The sequence below is a fragment of the Bidens hawaiensis genome, unplaced genomic scaffold, assembly GCF_021521415.1.
Source record: "Bidens hawaiensis isolate Kalapana, Puna unplaced genomic scaffold, B.hawaiensis_p1.1 tig00021826_1, whole genome shotgun sequence".
Lineage (NCBI taxonomy): Eukaryota > Viridiplantae > Streptophyta > Magnoliopsida > Asterales > Asteraceae > Bidens > Bidens hawaiensis.
Window position 1 is genome coordinate 233,514 of NW_027493385.1, and position 22,712 is coordinate 256,225.

A 22,712-nucleotide genomic window follows, 5' to 3' on the forward strand; every position below is an offset into this window, starting at 1 on the left:
TTGTATGTATCTACAACTTTTACACCAATTAGTACAACTTTCCTTTTCCCAAATTAGTAGTACCGAAAGATGGTACTAATTGGTAATATGCAATTCTTAAACGAACCACTTTTGTTCATTACATATATATTATGTAACTTATGTTTGTTGTTGGACATAAATAAGAATGCTTTGATTGTATATAGGATCAAGGACCAAGAAAAAAGGACATTGTAACATTCATCAATTTACGCGGGTCAAACAAGTATATAAAATGAGAGGTAGAGAGTGTTTGTCGTAGTCTTGGCCTATTTAAAACCAAATAAAAATGTTACTAAATCATCAGAAGATCTGTTAAACATAGTAAACTAAGGTATTATTAGGTTTGCATTATATTATAATGTCACAATATTAAATGGGTTGCTTCTTAATAACCCGTTAGTAGGATGTTTAACACCATTAGTTAGTTTAGTAGTTACTGGTATGATTGTGGCATAACTTCCTGACCACTGTTATATATCTAGGCTATAAGCAATGTGTACGAATTTCATGACCAGATAATCTGCAATCAGTCTATCGTTTTTAATGAAAAGTCCCTCTGTTTGAACTATGCCTTGTTTATATCTTGTTTGTTATCCCTTATACTCTAAGAACTCAACCACGTGCTCTTTTGAAGTAAGGAAGAATGATGTAGGACATATCAATCAAATTACCGATTCGTGTTTAAATCAATGGGAATGTGGAAGAAGGGTGAAAAAACAGACCATTAACACAAAATTAAAAAATAATTAAAATAATATCTTCTTTTTATAAGTTAGATTTATTTTGAATATTTTTCTATCACTTACTCAAACTAAAGTCAAGAATATTGATTGAAATTAATACATAGGTTATGGGCCTTATGGCCTTTGTCAATTAATTCTTTACTTAATATATTTCTTTGACTGAGTTCTATGTGTAGGCTAGTACTACAGCCTATACATAAATTTTGATCTTAATAATATTTTCTCCCAAATGGGTTTTGTATCTAAACACTTACTAGAACGTACCATGCTTTTCTTCGCTTCCGTTCTACGTCAACACATATGGCCTAAGACATGTTACAACTTCCTATTCAGCTGGAACTTCTTCATCGATACTGAGTTGCATTGTTAGCAACTTAGGTCTCCGTCAGTTGTAAGTTACCGTAAGTAGTGACCTATATCGACATCTACGTTGGTCTTTAATATTGTAAGAAGCAAGTTGTGAGGGACTTGAAGAGTTGAAGAGGTAACACATCTGTTTGGTCGGTTTTGTAGCGTTATTTCGATGGTAGTATGACTCCGTCTATTGAGGTACTATCGACCCGAATTAGAAACTTCATTTGAAAACAAATACGCAAAAAAATCTGAAGGATAAAACTGTATACACTAGATCACAAAGCAATCCAGCCCCTCCCGGACCTTGCGCAAATGTGGGAGCCTAGTGCACTAGGTACGCCTTTCTATAAGAAAACAATTATGTGTAGTGTCATGGAAAGGACCGCTGTACTTCAAAAAACTAGGGAGCATCAATATAAAAGTTACTCATTATTTTCACCACTCAAAATAAATTCACACACAACAGTTGTTCAAAGAGAGACAACTCTTCCTATTGTGAGGCCAATTGGCATTACTATGTAAATGAATCAAATCCTAATATGTCATTTGTTAATGGATCGGATATGTATATCAAAATTAATACACACTTTGTAGAATGTATTAGCTTTTTTTATCTACTCCTACTACTACACCAATGCCCACTATGGGATTTGAACTTCCAACCTCTTGGAAAGGGACATCACTTTCCACAACACCTGAATACCACTAGGCCGACCAAAGTCTTGTTGATAGAATGTACCAGTTCCTTTCCATTACCTTAAGAAATATATATTATTACAAATATGATCACGAATTCACTATAAAAGCTTATAAGTTGGGTGTTTAACAAGGTTGTCCGACCACGCACAAGAGTACCCCAGCATTATTGGTGAGTTGCGGTACAAATTCTCCTAGTTCAGCTAGAATCAAGAGGCCTAGTTGTTCAGGTGTTAGCACCGGGTTAGACCCGGATGCCACAAAGAGTGCTCCATTTTCAAGACTGTCTTTTTCCGACCTCCAGTTCCAAGCCATCCTTTATGCCTCTGGTATTTCACCTCTCGAGATAACCTTCAGAATCAAATACAATAGCCATTAAAATAATAATAAAAATAATAATAGTTATATATGCGAATGTTAATTTGATATGCAATACATTCTTATAGATAGGGTTATCGGGGGCAAAGAATCTGTTCCCCTGGCTGAGTATAGTTGGGGCCGCGCTACCACCAATCGCATACGATCCCCATGCATCATAGTTGTTGTTTACAACTTGGAATAACCCAAGTCGACATCTAGGCATTCTTTGGTCACATCCATCGGTGAACATGTTGAATGCAACAGTCACTTGCATATTTGTATCTTGTACTTCAAGGTCGCCTGCCCCGAGCAATATGACCTGTTTGTTTATTGAAAAATTCAGTAAAAAAAATATATGAACTTAAATTTAATTTATGTTTCCTTATAACTTTTTGATGTTGGGAGAATTTGCAGTTGGAAATGGTTACGAGTGTGCTACCCATTGTGACATCGATGAGCCCATCTAAACCCTTACTGAGGGTGCAATGGTCGATCCATATGTTGGAAGAACCTATAATGGCCATACCATCACCATCACTCTTATGTCTTGGGCCAGCTGGTTGATCCTTCACACTCTTAAATCAATCCCCCTTCTGTTGGTATAATATCATGTATGTGGATCCCATGAATGATTACATTCTAACATTTTGAATGGTAAAACCTCCACCATTAGCTATTTCAACTTTGACACCTCTGCCATCAATTGTCTTGTCTTTATTTATTACCAACTCCTGTTTCAGTGAGATGATCATATCTTTTTCGAAGACAATCCACAAGGGTCTATTTTGGATGGCGCCAAAACGGAGGGTGCCCGCCTTTGGATTTGCCGGATCATCATTTGTAGGATCAATGACTAGGTAGATTTCACCACCTAGACCACCCGTGGTTCCCTTTGCAAAACCACCAGAACATTTAGCTAACGCTTGTCGGTCTTGTGCCCAGTCGAGTTTGCACCTCCAACATTTGCTTATTACATTGTTTGCCACACATTCTTGCAAGTTCCTCCTTTCAAGTTCATCTTTCACGGACCGAGCTACAATAATAGGCATCATAAAAGCACATATTAAGGTAAAAAAAGAGAAACGAATATTGTTTCCCCATTGCATGATTTAGAGTACTTTCTTTATTATTTTTCGGATCTATCCTCCCGAAGATCTTCCACAAGCCTATGATTCTAGATGTTCTTGAAGATCTTCATTTTCTGGAAAAGAATATTTTGTGTATACAAATAGTTATTTAACTACCAAGAAATAATGCATGCCAAGAGAAAAATACAAGGACAATACTACATTTTCTATTTGTGGTAACTAAAATGATAAATATAATTAAGTCATTCTAATTAATATAATAAAAAATGTCATTAGTTTTCAAATATACTTTAATGCTAAAGTTTTAAATATTTCCTCACCGCTATTTAATTGAAAACTAGTATTTAGCATCCCAGATTTGTGGCAAGAATGTTAAACCACGCACTCCGTTGCGGCGTGTTAACTCACAAGTCAATTGAAAAAAAAAACATTATTCACTCATATGTGAATTCATGTAGGGTTATGTGGTATTTTTAAAATCTCTAGCGCGTTACGATGGGACCGTTAAACCAAAAAGAAAAAAAACATAAAACGGTTAACCACACACGCTTGCTATTTTGTATTTGTACTAATAAACGTACTATAGTGCGTTGCGTGTTGGAAAAAACAACAACCTAGCCACAAACGGTAAACAAATAGTGCGAAAATAATCTTCGTTTGGCTAAACTTTTTTCCCGACCCGAATGAACCTACGAGGATGCAAACAAATAGGGTATTTAAATGTAACAAGAGACACAAGAATTTTAGCGTGGAAAACCTCTTAAAAAGCCGCTTCAAATCCATTATCACCAATAATAGCAATACAAAGTCTTCTTTAGATCAAACTAAAGGCATACACAAATAATTATATACTTGGCACAAACTAACATCAAGTATTTGGAACCAAAATACAAAAGACGAGTAAGAGATATCACCAAAATAATTATTCCTCGATCTCCAAATTTCTCTTGTCTTTACAAAAGGCACTAGAAAAGATGGATGGAACAAAATCTTGTCTTTCATCTTTCTCGTTCTTTTTTGTGACAACATTGTAACCCCAAAACAAAGAAAACCCAATTGCTTGTGTAGGCTGAATAGGAATGCTCCAAAATTTGCTCAATATATATTTGCGTAATGCCGGCATAATGTAATTATGGACCAATCCCTTTCGTTTCCTTAAAAAGAATATTACGAAGCCCACAACAATTACTTTGTAGTCACGTAAAACCAAAACCAAAAATTATTTTTGGTTTTTTTCTTTATTATTAAATAATAATAATATAATATAAACCATGTAAAGTAATATTTGTTGGTCTTTCTCATGGGCAAAAATATCCTAACAAATCTTCCATTTTTTGTCTATGAGAAAGAGCTCACCACCCAGTCGAGCGAGCAACATATCTTCAGTTTCTCCCTTGCCAAAGCTTTGGTCAACATATCGGAACGATTATCATCGGTGTAAACTTTATCAAGTTAAAACAACTTGTCTTCAATAGCATCTCTAATCTAATGATACCTCACATCAATATGTTTTGTTCTCTTATGAAACATAAAGTTCTTAGGAAGGTGAATGGCACTTTCATTATCACAAAGAATCATGTAGTGTTGTTGCATAAAGCCAAGCTCTTACATAAATCTTTTCAACAATAATAATTACTTGCATGATTATGTTGCTGCCATATACTCTGCCTCGGTAGTAGACAAAGCAACACATTTTTGCAGTCTTGAATGCCATGACACGGCTCCCCCTGCAAATAACATCAAATATCCAAAATGGATTTTGATGTTGTCCTTATTTCCTGCTATATTAGAATCTGTGTAACCAATAATCATAGGGATCTTCATTTCCAAATGTTATACCAATTTGGAAGTACCCCACAGATATCTAAGAATCCACTTAACTGCTTCGCAACACTTTTTACCTGGATTTGACAAGAATCGACTAACAACACCTACTGCGTGGGCAATATCAGGCCGTGTACACACCATTGCATACATCAAGCTTCCAAATGTTGATGCATATGGAACACCAACCATTCCTTCAATCTCTTTCTCATAAGTGGGGCAATCTTTTTCAGTTAACTTAAAATTGGGGGTAAGTGGTGTACTAACCACATTAACTTTAGCCATCTTGAATCTGCTAAGCACCTTTTCAATGTATTTCTCTTGTGACATGTGCAACTTCTTTAAAGCTCTATCTCTAGTAATTGGAATGCCAAAAATATTCTTAGCCAGCCCCAAGTCTTTCATAGAAAATGACTTGCTTAACTCTTTACTCAGCTGGACAATTCTTTTTGCATTCTTGCAAATAATCAATATATCATCAACATAAAGAAATAATATGATGAAATCATCACCAAACCTCTTAAAGAAAAGATGGTTGTTAGAGGCAGTCTTTCGGTAGCCTTGCTTCCCCATAACTGACTCAATTTCTTGTACCACAGTCTTGGTGCTTGCTTCAACCAATAAAGACTTTTTTGAAGATTACAAACATAATCTTATTTACCTTTAACCTGAAAACCTTTAGGTCGCTTCATTTAGATTTCTTTATCCAGATCACCATGAAGGAATGTTGTCTTGACATCCATTTGCTCAACCTAAAGATCAAGACTAGTAGCTAAACCAAGAACCACCCTAATGGAACTTATCTTCACAACTGGAGAAAAAATCTCATCAAAATCAATACCCTTTCTTTGACTGAACCCTTTAACCACCAATATTTCCTTGTACCTAGGCCGTGAGGTATGTTCTTCAGTCTTCACTTTGTAGACCCACTTGTTTTTCAAAGCTCTTTTGCCCTTAGACTACTTCACCAACTCAAATGTATTGTTCTCATACATGGAATTCATCTCATCTTGCATGGCTTCAACCCACTCTCTTTTATGCTTATCTTCCATGGCCTCTTTATAACACTCGGGCTCTCCCCCACTAGTAAGTAAGACGTACTCACTAGTAGAATAACGGGTTAAGGTTGACAGTCTCTCGTAGACCGCCTGAGTGGGACAAATGTAGGCATATCTACTAGTTACTCGGGATGAATATTCTCAAACAACTCTACCTACTCTTGATTATCAATATTATCGGCACCATGTTGTTTGCCATTTTGATTACCATCTTCATGATGTGACTAAAAATGCTGAGTAAGAATATGATCCATATCAATGAGATCATTAGTATACTAAGGAACTACATTTGTCTTCTCAATATCTTTCAAACTCTAATCTTCCACAAACACAACATCATGACTTCTTACAAGCCTTTTTGAAACCGGATCATATAGCCTGCTGTCACACCCGGTCCATAGGCGGAAACAACCGGTTTGCGACTCATGAAAGGTTTTTCGAGAGCGCGGTTAAGCAAACAACTATATGATAAAAATACATGAGGATTTCATTCATGATATAAGTTTTACAAAATACCAATAATAAAGTTTACATGTAACATATTGAGATTTCACAGTTATGTCCCGCCGAAGGGGGAATAAAACCATGAAAACTCCAAAATATAAAATCCTCATACATGAAATTTTCATAGTTAAACATAAAATCGTAGTGAGACACCGTGACCTCTCCACGTGGCTAAATACCTGAAAGACACGTAAAATAATTTAATCAGTATAAACTGAGTGAGTTCACAAGTTTTGTGACTCGATAAAATGCTTTCTAATATAATTCTCATAACGTCATGAATGCAATATCCATGACTTGCAGTGTAACGTGAATACATGAGTTCGTAACCATTCCTTGACTATATATATACACCATAAAGCCCCACATAACATCCCACGAGTCCACGAGGGAATAAATAAATCGGAAAACTAAGCACCCGTCTTATAAAGTGGCGCGACCACTTACGAGTGGGTTGGTCAGACCAGTAGTACTACCCGTAGAGTTCCTCGGCTATAGTTGCCTATAGTTTATGGTTACAATATATACCGGGGACTTTATGTACCATGAGCGCGCCAAATATCTCATGTACACGCACATTGTAAATCAAGATATACACCATGATAAAACATATTTAAACACGTGTCCCTCGCCCCGAAAACAGTTTAAAACATAGTGAAAATAGTGAAAATAGGGGCTGTGAGACTCACCTTAAATCGAGGAATAATGTTCCGTTATACTTGGTGAGTTTCCTGTATTATATCGTATACGTACATTCTTCAGTACATAATACTTATACCACTATTAATACTTAGCCCGATACATACTTATGAGGTGGCGGTATATATGTATTTTTATACCTTAGCGATATGGACGTTAGACAACGTCTTATACTTGTTATATATATGCCCGTTATATTCTCTTTATATATATATCCTTCGAGCATTAGGGAATGCTCGATACAAATTATTAGTCGGTAATCATGACGTTCGTGACATGCTTTGGCCTAATAGGTTTTGGAGCTCTCATCGTTAGTCCCCAGGTAGGTAACGGGCCCATCTATGATATATTCAGTTACCAGCCTAGACAGGACGTCCCGACTACCGGCACCTCCACCCTTCCAGTTACTCGCAATGTCCATCACAAAAACCCGTATTTTATATTTATTGCACATATATAGGAATATATGTGTATGACTTGTATACTTATTTTGTTATGTATATATTATAAGTATTATTAATATCCTTTTTAAATCTTATAAGCATATATTATATGTATCTTACTAGTACTCATATTTTATCATTATTATTATTATTATTACTATTATTATTACGATTATTATTTTTACTTTTATGATGAACCCGATACGGTTTTTAATACGTTAGTTATATCCTTTGTAAAGTTTAACATAACCAAAATTTCATTTTTACATTTAGATCATCTTGTTTATTTATAAATGGGTTTTACTACTGAAGATCATTTTTACCTTAACCTTCCTTAAACACCCCTTTAAATCCTTTATATCTTTTACTTAACATGATTTATCCTTACTTATATGTCACACTTCAAGTTTATATTCATGATTTATCACCTCATTAAATATATGTATCTTAGGCTTAATCCATGTTTTTCTATTAAACATAATATGATTTTATTACCTTGGAAATGTCGGTTTTTCGAGACGTTCTTGAGCGTGTTTAGGCTCTTGGATGATGGTCTTGTAGTGTAGGCTCTAGAATATGTTTATTAAACATGAACACAAGTGTTAAAATCAAAGGAAACGAGTGTGTGTTGGCTGGACAGAAAAGAACCATTTTCCAGCAAGTATTTTATGAAGAACAATTAGACTTTTAGGCTTACCAAGTGCTGAAATTAAGCCGGAAATGGATATTCGAAAGATGGTTCGTGATCCTTACGAGTTTCCTTGGATTTCTAAACAAGAATCACCGAAAAATACCAAGTAGTTTGTGAGATATGAACAAAAGAAGAGAGGTGGGTACTGCTGGAAAATGCAGTTTCCCAGCAGTGACCTTCGAAGGTTCAAAGCTTCTTACCGAGTTTTCCGGGCAGAGATCCGTTCAAGGCTTTCCACTACGGTTTAAGGATTTCTTCTAGCTTTCCAACGATATATAGGGTTCAGAGGGTTCAGGGCAGAATTATAGAGGAATTGGGTTGCAAAGAGGCGGTTGCTTGGTGTTGCGCTGCTGCTGTTCTTCAGCCATGAAAAGAGAGAAATTTGGAGTGTGTTTAAGGGTTTGTATGAGTTTGTGTGTGGTGTTTTTCATCAAAATAATTGGTCTTATTTATAGGCAAACCCAAGGGAACACATCCCTTGATTTGGGGGATCCAAAAGATTACAATCCCTTGATTTAAGGGTGTCAAATCTTACACCATAAGGTGAAATAGTTTGTCAAAGCATGGTTTTTATTGTTGTTTATTTGATGGAATGGGGGTAGGCGGCCATAGGGAATGGTTAGGAAGATTTTGCTTGATCTTGTAGTACTTTCAATATTGTGCCCATACCTTGGTAGGTAAAAGATAAGATCTTCCAGAAGCATAGACTGGCTCATTTTGGGCGGAAGTATTCCCTTCCCGCAGGTCTTCCCGCAGGGTCTTCCCGCAGGTCTTCCCGCAGGTCTTCCCGCAGGGTCTTCCCGCAGGGTCTTCCCGCAGGTCTTCCCGCAGGGTCTTTGAGCACTTTGAGCACAGGGTCTTTGAGCACTTTGAGCACAGGGTCTTTGAGCACAGGGTCTTTGAGCACTTTGAGCACAGGGTCTTTGAAAAGGATTTTTGGTTTTTAGGGTTTTTCGCAAGGATTCTTCCCACGGGTTTCCCAATGTCACGCAGAGTTTTTCCACTCTTCTGTTTGAACTTTGGGTATATTATAGATGATATGGAACCCGTATTTATTTTGGTTCCCGGTATGATGTATATTTAAATTTAGCCCGGAGTTATATTTGGTTAAATAGTGCTCCATATTGTAATCCTTTATGGATTGTTTAAATTATTAACTTCATATTATTTTTGACTAGTATACCTTTAATTCCTTCATAGTTTCATATCTTGGTCGTCTCACTGTATAATGTATCATTGATTTGGCCGGTTCGGCGACTATATTCCATTATTTAAACGTTTATGGCGTTTTGGTCCTAATTAGAGTATTAGAACATTACTGGGCATGGTCTTACCATTACCCCTTATATTGGATCATAGGTATATATTTAGCTTGATATGTTTGTCACCTCTGACTATTACTGGGCTGTCTTTATCATATAGTCGTTCTCATCGGCACTTTATACAATCCTATAGGCATTACGACTGTTCTCGTTCACATTTCAAGTATACTATGGTTTATACGTCATATAACTTATATAATCAACACATAATTTAAATCAAGTATATAGATTAGAGTGTGAAATAATTACCGGGTGTCACATTCTCCCCCTGTTGGAAGAATTTCGTCCCGAAATTTGTTGTTAGTTATCCGTTATAGTTGGGTCCGGGAAAAGGTGTGGGTACTTCTTTCGAATTTGATCTTCTCTTTCCCAGGTAAACTCGGGTCCTCTTTTAGATTTCCACTGTACCTTCACTAACTTAATCCGACTTCTTCGTAGTTTTTGTTCTTTCCGGTCGGTAACGGCTATCGGTTCTTCAACAAAATGTAACCGATCGTCAATATGTACTTCATCTAAAGGTATAATTAAAGATTCATCGGATAGACACTTTTTAAGGTTCGACACATGGAATGTGTCATGTACCCCGTTAAGTTCTTCCGGTAGCTTCAACTTATAGGCCACTGGACCTATCCTTTCCAGGATCTCGAACGATCCGGTATATCTTGGGCTGAACTTGCCCCGCTTTCCAAACCTTGGAACTCCTTTCCATGGCGAGACTTTTAAAAGAACTTTATCTCCCACTTGGAATTCCAAAGGCTTGCGTCTCACATCCGCATAACTTTTCTGTCGATCGCGGGCCGTTTTCAGTCGTTCTTTTATTTGAAATATCTTGTCAGTTGTTTCTTGAATTAGTTCGGGACCCGTCATTTGTCTGTCGCCAATTTCCGCCCAGCACAATGGCGACCTACACTTACGACCATACAAAGCTTCGAACGGTGCAGCCTTTATGCTCGTGTGGTAGCTATTATTATATGAAAATTCCACCAAAGGAAGGTGAACATCCCAGCTACCACCAAAATCAATTGCACACGCTCTTAGCACATCCTCCAATATTTGTATAGTTCGTTCGCTTTGGCCGTCAGTCTGGGGATGGTAGGCGGTACTCATATCTAATCGCGTGCCCAAAGCTTTTTGTAACGACTTCCAAAAATGAGACGTAAATCGACTGTCGCGGTCAGAAATAATCGAGACTGGGACTCCATGTCTTGACACGATCTCTTTTATATATAGTCTAGCTAACCGCTCCATCTTATCCGTTTCTTTGATAGCTAAGAAATGCGCGGATTTGGTTAGCCGGTCGACTATCACCCATATGGTGTCATAACCTCCTGGAGTCCTAGGTAACTTCGTAATGAAATCCATCGAGATTTGTTCCCATTTCCACATGGGAATCTCGGGCTGTTGTAATAATCCGGATGGTTTCTGATATTCCGCCTTGACTTTTGCGCAAGTTAAACATTTTCCCACATAATTTGCTATATCACCCTTAAGATTAGGCCACCAATAGTATCCCTTTACATCTTTATACATTTTATCTGCACCGGGGTGCACGGAATACTTCGTCTTGTGGGCTTCATCAAGTATTCTTTCACGTAATCCTCCCTTGAGAGGAACCCATATTCGGTTGACAAAGTACAGGGTACCGTCTTCTTTGGATTCTAAGTTGTCAACCATACCACGGAGACCCTCGTCTTTGATATTATCAGGTTTCAAAGCTTCTCGTTGGGCTTCGTGGATAAGGGTGGTGAGGTTCGTACTTATAGTTAGCCCTAAGACTTTAACACGTGATGTCTTCACCCTTTCTTTCCTGCTTAAAGCGTCTGCTACAACGTTCGCCTTTCCAGGGTGGTACTTGATCACACAATCATAATCATTCAATAATTCAACCCACCGTCGTTGCCTCATGTTTAATTCTTTTTGATCAAATATATGTTGTAGGCTTTTATGATCGGTGTAGATTGTGCAATGGGTGCCGTATAAGTAATGACGCCATATCTTAAGTGCAAACACCACTGCGCCCAATTCTAAATCGTGAGTGGTGTAATTTTTCTCGTGCACTTTGAGTTGTCGTGACGCGTACGCGATGACTTGATTTCTTTGCATAAGGACACAACCAAGTCCTTGATGCGAAGCATCGCAATAAACTACGAAGTCATCCGTCCCTTCAGGTAGAGCTAGGATAGGCGCACTACGAAGCTTCTGTTTTAGCAACTGGAACGCCTTTTCTTGTTTATCTCCCCAATTAAAAGGTTTATCCTTCTGTGTGAGCGCAGTAAGGGGTTGTGCTATCTTCGAGAAATTTTCAATAAATCGCCGATAGTAGCCTGCTAGCCCTAGAAATTGTCGTATTTCCGTCGGTGTCTTCGGCACTTCCCAGTTTTTAATGGCCTCTACTTTTGAAGGGTCAACATGAATTCCCTTTTCGTTGACGACATGGCCTAAAAAGTGTACTTCTCTTAACCAAAAATCACACTTTGAAAACTTTGCATACAACTTCTCCTTTCTCAACAATTCTAAAATCAATCGAAGGTGTTGCTCGTGCTCCTCTTCCGTTCGGGAATAAATTAATATGTCATCTATAAACACTATCACGAACTTGTCTAGGTAAGGTTTGCACACTCGGTTCATTAAGTTCATGAACACGGCAGGTGCGTTCGTTAGCCCAAAAGGCATGACTAGAAATTCATAATGACCATACCTCGTTCGAAACGCAGTCTTTGGTACATCATCCTCGTGTATCTTCAGCTGATGGTACCCGGATCGTAGATCTATCTTGGAATAGAAACTAGATCCCTGTAATTGGTCAAACAAATCATCAATCCTCGGTAAAGGGTACCGATTTTTGATGGTCAGTTTGTTAAGTTCCCTGTAATCAATACACATACGGAACGAACCGTCTTTCTTCTTAACAAATAGTACCGGGGCTCCCCAAGGTGAGTAGCTCGGGCGTATGAAACCCTTGTCTAGTAGCTCCTGTAATTGATTCGATAGTTCTCGCATTTCCGAGGGAGCTGATCGATAAGGTGCTCGCGCTACTGGTGAAGCTCCTGGTACTAGATCGATTCGAAACTCCACTTGTCTTTGAGGTGGTAACCCTGGTAGATCTTCTGGAAAGACTTCGGGGAAATCTCTCACTATAGGTATACTTCCTATCTTCCTTTCTTCATCCTTCTTCTCCACCACGTGGGCTAAGAAAGCTTGACACTTCTTTCGCAAGCACTTTCGTGCTTTCATACACGAAATTAACTTCATCACAGTGCCACGTCTTTCCCCTTGAATAGTCAGCGTTTCACCACTTGCCAAGGGTACGCGGATTTGCTTGTCATAACAAATAATTTCAGCATGGTTCTTTGCTAACCAATCCATGCCTATAACGACATCAAAACTTCCTAAATCTATCGGCAACAGATCTACGTTAAATTCATGTTCTCCCATCACTAGTACGCAACTTTCCACTATATCGTCTGATCGTAACTGTTTGCCATTAGCTAATTCTATAGCATAGGGCGTTGCTAATTTACTAGGTGCTAAACCAAGTAGGTCCTTAAATTCAGTGGATATAAAACTTAAATCCGCACCAGTATCAAATAACACAGACGCATAGTGGTTGTTAAGTAGGAACGTACCAGTGACGACATTTGGGTCTTCCTTAGCTTCACCCGCCCCGATAACAAAAGCCCTAGCTTGAGCTGTATTCTTCATCTGCGGACAGTCCTTGATAAAATGACCCGTATTTCCGCACCCATAACAAGCTCGTGGTGTCGTTTTCCCCGGTTCTTGCTTCACAACTACTGCACCATTCTTAATTCTACACTTAGCTTCCACATGCCCTCTCTTGTGACAATGCTTACACACAATACTTGAGCAGTCACCAACATGATAATACTTGCATTTGTCACACCACGGGTTTGACCCGCTATACGTCTTCCGTGGTTGATCCGTGGTCTGGGCGGCATACACTTTCACAGTTTCTTGTTTCTTGACAGGGGGTTCCTTGGAACTTGACCCTTGATTACGAGAGGCCCAGCTCCTCTTGTGATTGTTATGGCGGCTGTTGCTGCGTTGGGAGAATGGTTGGCTTGCTTCCTTCTGAGTTGGCTTTCCTAGGGTGCCAGCTCGTACTGCATCTTCTGTCAGACTCAGACCTAGTTCAACAGCCTCGGCCATGGTCGCAGGCCTAGTGGCCGTGATTGGTCCCCTGATAACTGTTGCTAATCCCCAGATGTACCTTTCAACTCTCTTTTCTTCAGTGGTGGCCATATGAGGAACTATTCGGCATAGCTCGTGAAATCGCGTGTTATATGCTGTGATGTCGGCTCCCTTCATGGTGAGCGTCCAGAACTCATTTTCCAACTTCTGCATCTCAGTCCTTGGGCAATATTTCTTTTCCATCATCTCCTTTAACTCTTTCCAGGTCTTACCATAGGCCACGTCTCGGCCTAGGGTTTGTACTTGTAAATTCCACCACGATAGGGCTTCATCTTGAAACATACATGTCACGTACAACACTTTCTGTTTTTCTGTGCATCCACTGATTGCTATCACAGATTCTGTCTTCTCGATCCAACGGATAACTCCTATGGCTCCTTCCGTTCCCTTAAAGGACCACGGTTTGCATGTCATGAAAGTTTTGTAGGAACATCCTCGTTCCTCACCGCCAGTCTCTGGAACTACATTTTCAGTGTTTGCGGAATTCCTTCGTTCTTGACTTGAGTCGCCCCTACTGGCTTCGTAGGCGGCTATCGCTTGCGCTATGACTTCTTGTAATTGCGCAGGTGTATTAGGTAAACTGTCGTTCCTTCTCCTTGGCATTTTCCTTCAAGTTGAGAATAAGAAGGATCGGTTAGTATTGGCATCACGCTTGTATGTAAGTAGTTGTAGGGTTCGATACTTATTACATTCACACCCATATATTTGCTTATAGTCATACTTATCAATCATATACTCGCATACATAGATTTTATTATTACATCTCATTATACCACATCGTATACTCATACTCATATATCATAAACATAACTTCATTACATCAAAAGATTTGATTACATAAGTTTATGTTTAAGTCTACTACAAACTCCTACCACATACAAGCGTTTTGCCAAAAGATCGGGTCGTAGCCCGTAATATATTACTTCCCATACATATGATTACTACCCGCTAATACTAGTCTATAGTCGCTTCATGGCATCGGTGGTGGCGGTGGTGGAAACACGTCTCCCAAAAAGGCTTGAATCGTCTTAACTTCATTTTCCAATCTCATCACTCTTTGTTCGGCGGCAGCGGCCCGCCTCGCTCCCACATCAGCTAAGTGCAATGCATCCCCTACCATATGCTCCAACTTCAGTATCCTCATCCTTGCATCGGAGATCAAGTCACAGTGACTATCAAGGCGGAGACTGGTCTCACAGGCCTTGCCTTTCACGCTCTCCATAAACACCTCGACCCTCTGCTCCCAATCCATGAGCCATTCCTCAAGGGCCTTTCTCTCAGCCTCGGCGGCTGCTGCGGTCGGTGGTACGGGGACCTCTGTATCATCGGAGGTAGTGCGCCCTTGGGGGCGTGAGGACTCGCCTACCTCATGTATAGTCCGGGGCACCTCATCGTCGGAGTCCGTGGCATACCTCTTCAGCCCGGCGGCTCGTATCTCCTCGGAGGGCACTGCAGCCAGCTCCTCCATCTCCTCAAGGTCGTCGTTGTCATAGGTTACCTTGTCGTCCTCATCGAGCCTGATTACCTTGGTAGGCTCGTCATCAGATATCTCTATAGGATCATCAGGAATTGGAACAACGTCGCTCATATGGACACTGCTGCTATCAGTGTTAGAGTCAGAGCCGGAGTCGGAGTCAGTGATGGCTAGGCCATGATATGGATCATTGTTCGGGAAGGCCATCGCTGAAAGGATTAAGGTTTAATTAGTGATAATATCGCTTTATGTTTTTCCTATCCCTTATTTTGGTCATTCCCATACTAGACCATTAATTGCGATAAAGGTGTCGTGAAGACACGTGCACTCTCGTGTAATGCAAGTTTTGAAAACATGTCATGCATGAAAAACGTTTTTACGAGGGAATCTAAGGGGTTATAGTCTAGACTCATGGTTGAATCCTAGTTCGCTATAACCTTGGCTCTGATACCAGTCTGTCACACCCGGTCCATAGGCGGAAACAACCGGTGTGCGACTCATGAAAGGTTTTTCGAGAGCGCGGTTAAGCAAACAACTATATGATAAAAATACATGAGGATTTCATTCATGATATAAGTTTTACAAAATACCAATAATAAAGTTTACATGTAACATATTGAGATTTCACAGTTATGTCCTGCCGAAGGGGGAATAAAACCATGAAAACTCCAAAATATAAAATCCTCATACATGAAATTTTCATAGTTAAACATAAAATCGTAGTGAGACACCGTGACCTCTCCACGTGGCTAAATACCTGAAAGACACGTAAAATAATTTAATCAGTATAAACTGAGTGAGTTCACAAGTTTTGTGACTCGATAAAATGCTTTCTAATATAATTCTCATAACGTCATTAATGCAATATCCATGACTTGCAGTGTAACGTGAATACATGAGTTCGTAACCATTCCTTGACTATATATATACACCATAAAGCCCCACATAACATCCCACGAGTCCACGAGGGAATAAATAAATCGGAAAACTAAGCACCCGTCTTATAAAGTGGCGCGACCACTTACGAGTGGGTTGGTCAGACCAGTAGTACTACCCGTAGAGTTCCTCGGCTATAGTTGCCTATAGTTTATGGTTACAATATATACCGGGGACTTTATGTACCATGAGCGCGCCAAATATCTCATGTACACGCACATTGTAAATCAAGATATACACCATGATAAAACATATTTAAACACGTGTCCCTCGCCCCGAAAACAGTTTAAAACATAGTGAAAATAGTGAAAATAGGGGCTGTGAGACTCACCTTAAATCGAGGAATAATGTTCCGTTATACTTGGTGAGTTTCCTGTATTATATCGTATACGTACATTCTTCAGTACATAATACTTATACCACTATTAATACTTAGCCCGATACATACTTATGAGGTGGAGGTATATATGTATTTTTATACCTTAGCGATATGGACGTTAGACAACGTCTTATACTTGTTATATATATGCCCGTTATATTCTCTTTATATATATATCCTTCGAGCATTAGGGAATGCTCGATACAAATTATTAGTCGGTAATCATGACGTTCGTGACATGCTTTGGCCTAATAGGTTTTGGAGCTCTCATCGTTAGTCCCCAGGTAGGTAACGGGCCCATCTATGATATATTCAGTTACCAGCCTAGACAGGACGTCCCGACTACCGGCACCTCCACCCTTCCAGTTACTCGCAATGTCCATCACAAAAACCCGTATTTTATATTTATTGCACATATATAGGAATATATGTGTATGACTTGTATACTTATTTTGTTATGTATATATTATAAGTATTATTAATATCCTTTTTAAATCTTATAAGCATATATTATATATATCTTACTAGTACTCATATTTTATCATTATTATTATTATTATTACTATTATTATTTTTACTTTTATGACGAACCCGATACGGTTTTTAATACGTTAGTTATATCCTTTGTAAAGTTTAACATAACCAAAATTCCATTTTTACATTTAGATCATCTTGTTTATTTATAAATGGGTTTTACTACTGAAGATCATTTTTACCTTAACCTTCCTTAAACACCCCTTTAAATCCTTTATATCTTTTACTTAACATGATTTATCCTTACTTATATGTCACACTTCAAGTTTATATTCATGATTTATCACCTCATTAAATATATGTATCTTAGGCTTAATCCATGTTTTTCTATTAAACATAATATGATTTTATTACCTTGGAAATGTCGGTTTTTCGAGACGTTCTTGAGCGTGTTTAGGCTCTTGGATGATGGTCTTGTAGTGTAGGCTCTAGAATATGTTTATTAAACATGAACACAAGTGTTAAAATCAAAGGAAACGAGTGTGTGTTGGCTGGACAGAAAAGAACCATTTTCCAGCAAGTATTTTATGAAGAACAATTAGACTTTTAGGCTTACCAAGTGCTGAAATTAAGCCGGAAATGGATATTCGAAAGATGGTTCGTGATCCTTACGAGTTTCCTTGGATTTCTAAACAAGAATCACCGAAAAATACCAAGTAGTTTGTGAGATATGAACAAAAGAAGAGAGGTGGGTACTGCTGGAAAATGCAGTTTCCCAGCAGTGACCTTCGAAGGTTCAAAGCTTCTTACCGAGTTTTCCGGGCAGAGATCCGTTCAAGGCTTTCCACTACGGTTTAAGGATTTCTCTAGCTTTCCAACGATATATAGGGTTCAGAGGGTTCAGGGCAGAATTATAGAGGAATTGGGTTGCAAAGAGGCGGTTGCTTGGTGTTGCGCTGCTGCTGTTCTTCAGCCATGAAAAGAGAGAAATTTGGAGTGTGTTTAAGGGTTTGTATGAGTTTGTGTGTGGTGTTTTTCATCAAAATAATTGGTCTTATTTATAGGCATACCCAAGGGAACACATCCCTTGATTTGGGGGATCCAAAAGATTACAATCCCTTGATTTAAGGGTGTCAAATCTTACACCATAAGGTAAAATAGTTGGTCAAAGCATGGTTTTTATTGTTGTTTATTTGATGGAATGGGGGTAGGCGGCCATAGGGAACGGTTAGGAAGATTTTGCTTGATCTTGTAGTACTTTCAATATTGTGCCCATACCTTGGTAGGTAAAAGATAAGATCTTCCAGAAGCATAGACTGGCTCATTTTGGGCGGAAGTATTCCCTTCCCGCAGGTCTTCCCGCAGGTCTTCCCGCAGGTCTTCTCGCAGGGTCTTTGAGCACTTTGAGCACAGGGTCTTTGAGCACAGGGTCTTTGAGCACTTTGAGCACAGGGTCTTTGAAAAGGATTTTTGGTTTTTAGGGTTTTTCGCAAGGATTCTTCCCACGGGTTTCCCAATGTCACGCAGAGTTTTTCCACTCTTCTGTTTGAACTTTGGGTATATTATAGATGATATGGAACCCGTATTTATTTTGGTTCCCGGTATGATGTATATTTAAATTTAGCCCGGAGTTATATTTGGTTAAATAGTGCTCTATATTGTAATCCTTTATGGATTGTTTAAATTATTAACTTCATATTATTTTTGACTAGTATACCTTTAATTCCTTCATAGTTTCATATCTTGGTCGTCTCACTGTATAATGTATCATTGATTTGGCCGGTTCGGCGACTATATTCCATTATTTAAACGTTTATGGCGTTTTGGTCCTAATTAGAGTATTAGAACATTACTGGGCATGGTCTTACCATTACCCCTTATATTGGATCATAGGTATATATTTAGCTTGATATGTTTGTCACCTCTGACTATTACTGGGCTGTCTTTATCATATAGTCGTTCTCATCGGCACTTTATACAATCCTATAGGCATTACGACTGTTCTCGTTCACATTTCAAGTATACTATGGTTTATACGTCATATAACTTATATAATCAACACATAATTTAAATCAAGTATATAGATTAGAGTGTGAAATAATTACCGGGTGTCACACCTGCATCCAAACTTATCTTGCCCATAACCAAGGAATATACATTGGCTTAGACTTTGCATCAAGCTTTGATCTTTAATCTTTAGGAATATGCACAAATGCTTTGCATCCAAAAACCCGCAAATGACGATATGAAACATCTTTTCCACTACTAGAGCATCATTACGCAAAGGAATACAAGGAGTAAGATTAATAACATGTACCACCGTATTTAAAGCTTCACCCCACAACGAATTAGGCAACCCTACATGTGAGAGCAAACATTTAAACCTTTTAACCAAAGTTTTGTTCATCCGTTCCACTAACCCATTTAACTGTGGTGTCTTTGGAGGTGGCATTTGGTGTCGAATACCTTTCTTTCCAAAATAAGCATTGAAAGGACCAATATATTCACCTTCATTGTCGGTTCGAATATAATTGAGCTTCTTCCTAGTTTGCCTTTCAACTAAGGCATGAACCTGCTTAAACACATCAAATACTTGATCTTTAGACTTCAAAGTATAAACCCATACCTTCTTAGAATGATCGTCAATAAATGTGACAAAGTATAAGCAGCCCCCAAGTGTTCTAGTCTTCATAGGACCACATGCATCCAAATACACCAAGTCGAGTATACTTTCTTTTCTATGAGAAACTCTCTTTTTCTTACCATTCATACAATGAGAACACTTCTTCAAATGAATATCTTTCACACCGGACAAGGCGTCTTTTTTTAATAAAATAGACATCCCTTTTTCACTCATATGAACAAATATCTTATGCCATAGATTGATCATATCAGAATTCGTCAACGAAGGAACCGAGTCTCTGGAAATCTTTGGATGTGCCATGTATAATTTGAAGTTCTTTTACCTCTTGCCACTATCAACGAACCACGAGTGAGTTTCCAAATTCCACCACCAAAGGTACTGTGGAAACCATCATCGTGTAATGTGCTTGTAGAGATTAAATTAAGTCTAATATCTGAAATATGTTTACATTGTGTAAAACCAACTCCATCCCAGTATCAAACTTCAAGAAAACATCCCCAACACCAACGATCTTAGATACCCTATTATTATCCATCTTGACATTCCCAAAATCACCTGGAGTACAAGATGAATAAAAATCCCTTTGTGATCTCACGTGAAAAGTAGCACCACTGTGAACAACCCCACCCGAATCATCACGTGCAATGTTCACCCTTTTATAATCACAACAAATATGGAACTCTTTGGTGGCACTGGTAGTTTTAGAAGTACCTTTATCACTGTCATATTTCTTATGATTGTTCTTTTTATTATTGTAATTAGCATCTGAATGTGAAGAGGAACCTTGTGATTTTCTTCTCATCTCTTAATTTAAAATACTAATTTAGCCAATTCCATAGTAACAATACCATTTGCTGTGGAGTTGAACAATGATGTCCTAAGAGTTTCCCAAGAATCCGGTAAAGTACCAAGAAGCCGTAAACCTGTATCTCATCCTCAAACTTAATATACATACATGCAAGCTGATTTTTAACACCCTGAAAAGCATTCAAATGATTAGTAATAGGAGTCCATCATGGTAATTTAAGTTTATCAACTATTTAATCAAGAGCAGCTTATTGTTCCCGGCCTTCCAAGCATACAACTCTTTAAACTTAGTCCATAGAGTATGAGCATGAGTCTCCCCACTAATATGGTTCAAAACATTATCATCAACCCACTGCCAAATATATCCACAAACCTTTCTAATCACAATATTCCACTATTCAACAGTTTTATCTTCAGGTTTATCGGTAAGTAATATGCAAATAATAATCCTTCACATAAAGAAGGTTTCCATCTTGCTTTTCCAAACATGATAATTAGAACTGTTCAGATTCACAATCCTAATTGTATTGGCTTCCATTGTTTAAACAATTCTTAACCCAAGAACAAGAGTCGAAGCTTTGATACCACTCTGTTGGGAAAAATGACAACCAAGCCACGAACATTAACAAATAGTGTGGAATGATCTTCGTTTGGCTAAACGTTTTCCCGACCCGAATGAACCTATGAGGATGAAAGCAAATAAGATATTTAAATGCAACAAAAGACACAAGAATTTTAACGTGGAAAATCTCTCAAAACCGAGTGTAAAAACCACGGGACCATTAGAGTTGCTTCAAATCCAATATCACCAATAATAGCAATACAAAGTCTTCACTAGATAAAACTAGAGGCATACACAAGTCATCATATACTTGTCATAAACTAACATCAAGTATATGGAACCAAAATACAAAAGACAAGTAAGAGGTATCACCAAAATAATTATTCCTCAATCTCCAAATTTCTCTTGTCTTTACAAAAGGCACTAAAACAGATGGATGGAACAAAATCCTGTCTTTCATCTCTCTCGTTCTATTTTATGACGGCAGTATAACCCCAAAACAAAGAAAACCCCATTTCTTGTGTACATATCGGCTAAATAGGAATGCTCCAAAATTTGTTATATATATATATATATATATATATATATATATATATATATATATATATATATATTTGCGTTATGTCGACATAATGTAATTATGATCAATCCCTGTTGTTTCCTTGAAAAGAATATTAGGAAGCCCACAACAATTACGTTTTAGTCACATAAAACCCAAACAAAAAATTATTTTTGGCCTTTTTCTTTATTATTAAATAATAGTAATATAATATAAACCATATAAAGTAATTTGTGGGTTTCTCATGGATGAAAATACCCCAACATTGCGGTGGGATCGTTAAACCATACAAAAAAGAGACGTAAAAACGTTGAATCATGGACACGCATTGTAGTGTATTAACACACGTAAAAAAGAACAAAAAATACACGTAAAAACGTTTAACGCACGATAGTTGCGGTGTTTAACTCGCAATTGAAGCGGGATTGAATTAATAAAATAATAATAATAATTGAATTTATAAAGTATAATGCTTATCAAAACTAAAAGTAAACCACAATGGTAATAGATTAGGTGAGCACATAACATATATATGCTTGAAATTAAATACGTATGAGATTGAGTTTAAACAGGCAAACATTTTGTTTTGAACGACAACAAGCATATTGATAATTCATATTTATGTGTTGGTACTTCCCTGGTGAAATAAAGTGTGGGTAGATTTGACATGTGAATTATGATCCCATTGCAATTTTTTTGTTAAGTTGGGTACCTTTGATCGTTCATTTGATATACACTTAACTACTTGTTAATTATTTGTAAAATGCACTAATAATATTATTAAAAATTATTAAAACTGTATTACTTGAACCGGTTTATTATTTTTATTATATAGAGGAGATGGCAATTAGAAAGGTACTGGGAC

At 37.9% G+C, this 22,712-nt stretch overlaps 1 pseudogene; it reads right to left on the minus strand.

Moving 5' to 3' along the window:
• Positions 1-1,940: 1,940 nt before the first annotated feature.
• Positions 1,941-15,693, minus strand: LOC143564169 (pectate lyase 1-like; annotated as a pseudogene).
• Between the last annotated feature and the right edge of the window lie 7,019 nt (positions 15,694-22,712).